This window comes from Tripterygium wilfordii, chromosome 22 (genome assembly GCF_013401445.1).
Source record: "Tripterygium wilfordii isolate XIE 37 chromosome 22, ASM1340144v1, whole genome shotgun sequence".
Lineage (NCBI taxonomy): Eukaryota > Viridiplantae > Streptophyta > Magnoliopsida > Celastrales > Celastraceae > Tripterygium > Tripterygium wilfordii.
Genome location: NC_052253.1, coordinates 7645988 through 7652258, shown reverse-complemented (window position 1 = coordinate 7652258; position 6271 = coordinate 7645988). Strand labels below are relative to the sequence as shown.

Below are 6271 nucleotides of genomic sequence, written 5' to 3'. Positions count from 1 at the left end.
TTAACAAAAATAATTTTATCTTAGGGTTATCTTTGGAAAACCAAAATCCAATAAAATTATATCTATTTGTTATACAAATTCTATTCTTATAAATATCCCAATAACCGTTGTGCTATGCTGAATTTTGCCGATCTTCTTTGAATAAGACAAGAGACTAAAATAGAGCTACCAAGGGGACTCCGTAGTACATACAAATCTAGACTCCCGAAATATTATTCTATACCTCCAAGCCCTATGACTAGGAATAATATTTCAATCCAATGTTCGTCTGACACCACCTAAACTATGGATGAACTCCCATAGATGTACGATTCTTACATCGAGGTTTTTATATTAGAAACCTTTCCCTGACCTATGAGATGTGTACGAATATATCCTCCATGCAACACCCGGTAAGTTGGAGTAAGAGTTTGTGTACTATCAAACACTCCAAAGTTCATATTTCCCCTGAGCTCTTGGTTCCTTTGTATCTATCCACTAAGCATATTAGATTGACTCGTCGATCAATCTAAATATCAACGCTTGATCTATAAGGATCACTGTGCACAGTTTTTGGGTAGATTGCACCACGGGGTTGTGAAACTTTCCGGATCATCTTGCTTGATTGGGAGCTTTCTTTGCACAATGGCACTGTATTCTTCAGTCAATTGTATCTTTTCATACTCTTTCAACCTCCACTTCTTGGATAGGATATTCTTCATGAATTTGGCATAGCTAGGAATTTGCTCTAAGGCCTCGACAAAGGGAAGGTTTACTCGAAGCTTTCTGAATACCTCCAAAAACTTGGAGAATTGATCATCCTTTTTATTGATGTTCTTTGACCTTTGAGGAAATAGAATTGGAGGCACATAAGCTTTCACTGGAGGTGTAGGAAGAGAACTATCGGGCCAATCAAGCTCAATAGTATACCGTGTCCGCACACTCTGGTCATTTTTAGACTTTTCCTCATTGACTGCATCTGGCCGATCGATCGGATTTTGCCTTGGGTGACTTTTCATCAAGGTGGTCTGATCGATCGGGAACCCCATCCGATCGATCGAAAATGGCATCTGGACAGTTTTAAACTTCTTTCTCCCCTGTTTACCTGCACTCCTCCTCCTACTACAAAATTTTTGCCTTTTCGGCATCAAGTTCAACAGCATTTTTAACGATAGTTCCATTCCTAAGAGTAATGGCAAAACATTGCTCCTTGCCTTTAGGATTTACTTTCGGTTGACTAGGCAAACCACCCTTCTCCCTAGATGAGAGGGCATTAGCAAGTTGCCTCATTTGCACCTCAAGATTCCTTATAAAACTCCTTGATTTTGAGAAATTGTGGCTTGATTTTGCAAGGTAAGATTCGTCTTTCTCATATAACGGGAAGTTTGAGTTGTAAGAGCTTCAAGACCATCGACTAGTTTACCAAGAATCTCATCAAGATCCTGCTTCTTCTCTTGGGGTTGCACTTGATGTTGAGGATTTTGCACATTTTGAGTATTGCTCCAAGAGAAGTTGAGATGATTCCTAAATCCCGGATTGTAGAAATTGGAATAAGGATCGTTGTAGGGTCAATTAAAGTTACCTCCACCAATGGCATTCACTTGCTCACTAGAGTTAGATGAAGAAGCAATAAGACACTTCCCTGTAGGACGGCGTCCACAACAATAATTGCAAGAAATGTAGGAAGATGCTTTGCATAGCATGTACCCCTTGAACTTGATTTAAAGTCAATGCATCAATCTTTTTAGCCATAATAGCCAAGGTAGACATCATCATTTCTATAGCTCCTTGCTTTGGGTTCCCCCTCACCGAGGACCAAAAGTTAGTAGTCTTCGCCACTTTATCAAGTAATTCTCGAGTCTCATCTTGATTTTTAGTCATAAATGAACCTCCAGCAGCTGCATCAATAGTTTCCTTGGTATGCATACTCAACCCATTATAGAAGGCTTGATACACCACTCATTCCAGAAGTCCATGGTTTGGGCAACTTCTAATAATGCTTTTAAAGCGCTCCCAAGCCTCATAAATGATTCAAGATCTTTTTGAGAAAAGGACATGATATCCGTCCTAATTTGCATAGCCTTGGCCGGAGGAAAGAATTTTATCAAGAATTACTCCGCCATCTCATCCCAAGTGGTGATAGAATTGGGAGGTAAGGACATCAACCACCCTTTAGCCTTATCCCTCAAAGAGAATGGGAATGACCTCAACAAGATAGCATCCTTCGAAGTTCCGTTAATCCCAAAAGTAGTGCACACATGTAAGAAAGAGCAAAGATGAACATTGGGCTCTTCATTAGGAAGACTATAGAAAACCACAGAATTAGAGATAATGTTGATGATAGCCAGCTTAATCTCAAAATTAGTGGCATTGATAGGAGGATATCGGATGCTTGAGTGAGATGTATCCCAAGTAGGTCTGGCACAATCCTTAAAAGAGCGAGGATCAAATTGTCTAGGAGGGTTTTCCACCTCTTCGCCACCGTTTCTTCCATTAGCACCTCTACCATTACCATTGCCTTCATTCACATTTAAGCCTTGCCGGGCTCACCAACATTCCTCCTTGCTTAATTGTCGCCCATGCCTTCCACTAGATTATTACTAGGCTCCTGCCTAAGATTGTGAAGTGTCCTCTTAATTTCCAAATCAAAATTAATGAATTCTGAATTGAGAGTATGTCTCCCCAAGCTCCTATAAGAGAAAGAATTTTTGCAAGAAAATAAAAACCAATTAGCACAATTTAAAACTTAATTTGACACAAACCAATTGCTTTAATCCCTGGCAACGGCGTGAAAAAATTGATATGAAATATTCGCAAGCGCACAAGTAATAAAGTGATGAGAGAGTATCGTTTCACTAGGGATGTGTTGGCAATCAAAATAAATGTCAAATTAAATAACAACTATGTAAATTGGGTACAAAGGATTTGTGGTTGGTTTTGTTTTCAACTAATCTAAATCAAATAGCAAAAGAGCAATTAAGAAGGCAATTAAGAAAACACAATTCAACACAATTGTAAACCAAGGAAGGAGAACACTAGGATACTTAATTTCACCGCACCTTATCCAATTCGACTCACTTGGTCCCTTAATCCCTAATTACTATCTCTCAATTGACAATCGGTTTCCCTAACCTCTCCAATACTCCATGTCTGGTCATACCGGAAGTGTCTCTATCTCTAATCCCTGTTATGTTTAACAATTGAACTCAAAAGACAAAGATCCATTAAGATTTATGGATTAACCATTTAACGATTGCATAGGTCATGCCCCTATATTTCTATGGTTCATGCAACCTATGTCGTCTTTGGCTAGAGGTAAATCTTAGAAATCTCCTTTCGGTTTCAATCTAGGCAACAAATCATTTAGATGGTGATCAAACATCTAAAAGCATTAAGCACACCCATAAAATTCAATAAGATAGAGAAATCAAGTAATAAGGAAGCCAAATTTATTAAATGATCAAGGTTTGACTACATTAAGACCCTAGCAAGAGAATCTAGGCACTCATGGCAAGTAAATACATCATCAAATCAAATATGGCAGTCATTGAATACAAGATAGAGAAGAAAGAAGAGAAAATCCCTGAAATCCCTTTTGTCTTGCTCCAATGGCTGCTGTCAAGAGAGAGAAAGCTCCAACCCTAGGCTCCAAGTGTGTGAATCCCCCCTCCAAAACCCTAAAAATGATTCTTTTATACCCCCTAAACCCCTAGACTGTTTCTAATACAAGTTGGTATCGTTTTGAGCTGGTCCCACACGTGTTTGGGGCGTCTTTGGGGAAGTTGATTGGACATCCTCTCTGGAAAGTTTTGAAATAAGACTAGCTGATTGATCGGATCTGGGGTCCGATCGATCGGAATTCTTCTCTGTCATTTTCTTCAAGTTCTTCAATCTTTGATCCAATTTAACTCCTTTTCATCCGATATGCTCCTATGCACCTGTAATGTGCAAATATACATTTCTTAGGCAGCATCAATCACATAATGACTCTAAACGATACACGGTTGCATGTAAAATGATGTATAATTATATGTATATAATTAGAACATCAGTCTCTCACAATAAAACATCACTGGAACAAAGCCATGATATTATTGATATTATGCAATAGATTAATAAATGGAAAACGGTTAATGGTGCAACTAAATAATGATTAAACGTCAAACAATATCCGAAAAAAACAAAAACAAAAACACCTTGCATGCAAAGCACACCAAAATGAATCATCATTAAACTTCAAGTTACATACCCAATATAATTATCATGACTTCAAGTGATAGAAATAGTATGCTAAAGGTCATTATTTTATGTAATATTCAAACTCGATTTATTTATTTGAATAAAATATATTTAACATTTAATATGAGAAAAGACATATTGGCATAAGTGTCTTTTATTCTATATGGTATATGAATTTGTGTGTGGAGTATAAGCTTGCACATAGAAGATCAATTCATAAGTTCCTATCGAATATAAGTAATCGATCACAGCTAAGACGGAATTGGACAAACCGTCGGCTTGGCTGTGGTATAGTATTTCAGTATACCTATCTTGGTTACGGAGAGCGACAAAGCTTGAACTTGCTATATCAGTACACGCGGAGTGTATTGATCAGGACTACATGTAAGTCAATTTTCTCGGTCTGACTATATGGAAAATTGTACACTCACACAGACGTTATAGAATTGTTCATATTCTTAATTTATTAAAGATTATTAGTACATGTGCATTTAATGTATGAGACTCTGATTTAATGCTTATAGGATTTGAGATTGTGTCAAAACCCTACAGGTGGATTTTAATTAATCCGACACATTCAAATAAGTTAAGCGGTAAGCTCAATGACATATTTAAAGATGTCAATTAAATATTATATGTCAGTGACATATTTAATTAACAGGTATCTGTAACTTAACGTGAGGAATTTTATGAACAAGTATAACGAAAGACTCAGATTTAATTTGAGATAAAACGGAGAGTGCAATTAGAATATTTTAGTGGAATATATTATAATTTATGAATTATAATTATGTTCATGGGTTTGGGCTGATAATTAAATTCATAGGAAGCCTATGTTTTATTTTTCCTAGTTGGTCCATATTGTAGCCCAGAAGCCCCATACTAGAAGATACAGAAAAACCAAAACGGATCGGAATTAGAAGAAGGAGAAAACCCTAGGTGTGGCCGACCCCATAAATACACACATAGTGCGTGTTTTGTTGACACAAGTTTTGAGACACCAGTTGGTCTCTATACTCTCTAATTGTCTCCACTAGTTTTTGGTTTGTGTTCTTCAGGTTCTTGGAATAAAGAGATCACCCTCTCAATTCAAGTTTGGGAATTGGTGTATACGGTGGAAGATCCACAGGTTTAAGTTTAATATCAAACTCGCTGGCTCCATCGTTCGTTCTTGATTATTAGAGATCAATTCAAAAAGATCTCAAGGTAAGTAATCTATGTGCAATTAATTGATATATGGTTTATGCTATGATGATTAAAATTGATAAGAAATTTTTTGAAACCTGTCTAGCTATCATTTATGTCTATGAGGTCCTTATACGCTTCCGCGAGTGGCATATTTCCAACATCAAGAACTATGAAGTTTTTTTTTTCTATCTAATGCACAATATAAAAATTAAGAATATCCCACAAAATAAACAATCTCAAAATTAAGAATATCCTATGAAACAAACAATCTTAAGTCTTAACATTTCTCAAAATATTTGGAATCATTTTGAATGGGGATACATATATTGCTCCAAAGATTGATGCAGATGTACCAATGCAGCAATCTTTCCGAGAACTATAATGTAACGTATTCATAATATTCATAAAACAAATGGAGAAGGAATGGCAATTCCTTTTTCTGTCACTAGGTACGAATAACAGTAACATGCTTACATATAGAAAACACTGCACTTGTTCTTACTCCCTTAATGCGCATTAAAAGTTATATATAAACAAAAGATTAGATTTTGTTATCTTATAAATATGTAAAACTTTGTGCTATATATATATATATATATATATATATATATATATATATATATATATATATATATATGTATATATAATTTTAAATATGTTCACAGCATTAAGTATAAGATATCAAAGTCACAATTTCTTCCGACTTTATAGCGCCAAAGTCAGAGGACTAAACATACCATTCATGAAACTAAGCATACCATCAACTCCTTGAAGCTCTGAACCACAGAAGATCCTGCTATTGCTTTCTATCTCCCCTACTTACAATTTATCAACAAAACTCGTTAAACCTCGTGCTTTCTACCAA

At 36.1% G+C, this 6271-nt stretch overlaps 1 non-coding gene across 1 annotated transcript; it reads left to right on the top strand.

Moving 5' to 3' along the window:
• Positions 1-1948: 1948 nt before the first annotated feature.
• Positions 1949-2053, top strand: LOC119992346. The gene has a single exon (XR_005466350.1). It is a non-coding gene; the product is annotated as a small nucleolar RNA R71 (small nucleolar RNA).
• The last annotated feature ends 4218 nt before the right edge of the window (positions 2054-6271 follow it).